Raw genomic sequence first — 725 nt, forward strand, 5'->3', positions numbered from 1 at the left:
TGGGGTTTTTTTGCCTTAATTTGACGGTTAAAAGTGCAGTGAGAGACAGGAAGCATAGCTAGAGAGAAACAGGGTTATGACATGCAACAAAGATCTGTGGTCAGTAGCGAACCACAGATGCTGTAGCAAGAGGAGCCTGAACATCAGCTAGTGCCTAATGGCTCTTGTACTGATTTTATATGCAACTAAGCATAAAAATCATAATCATATACTATAATAAGGGTATCTGTATTATTGAATTAAGCACTTTTCTTCACAAAACCGGTGCAGAAAACTGGACAAGATTATTTTTTTTTTAGGAATTATGTCATTAAGCAAGAAGACATCCACCTTCACTGAGCACCCTGTAACAATTCTGTCTTGTAAAACATGCCACCAATTGCCGAAGTAGTAACGTCCATTATAATACATGAAAATTACCCCACATTTATTCCACTTTTCACTTTAAAGAGTGAAAACCAAAGCTGACAAATCTGGAATAAATACATCATGTACTAAATTCAAAACAAAATATCAATGATCCTGAATTATGCACATTTTTGTTTAGACATCACAAATAGGAAAACTTACTGTATGTTTTTGTTTACATTTATGTCCAACTCCAGCAGTAGTTAACCGTTTACGATACTGACACGTCATGACAAAGTTTTATAGAAGCAGAATATTCTCAAATGGTGGTAATTTTTAATGTCTGTACTTAAAATGATGGATCAAACATAAAGAGA

The sequence above is a fragment of the Thunnus albacares genome, chromosome 2 (assembly GCF_914725855.1).
Source record: "Thunnus albacares chromosome 2, fThuAlb1.1, whole genome shotgun sequence".
NCBI classification, from domain to species: Eukaryota; Metazoa; Chordata; class Actinopteri; order Scombriformes; family Scombridae; genus Thunnus; species Thunnus albacares.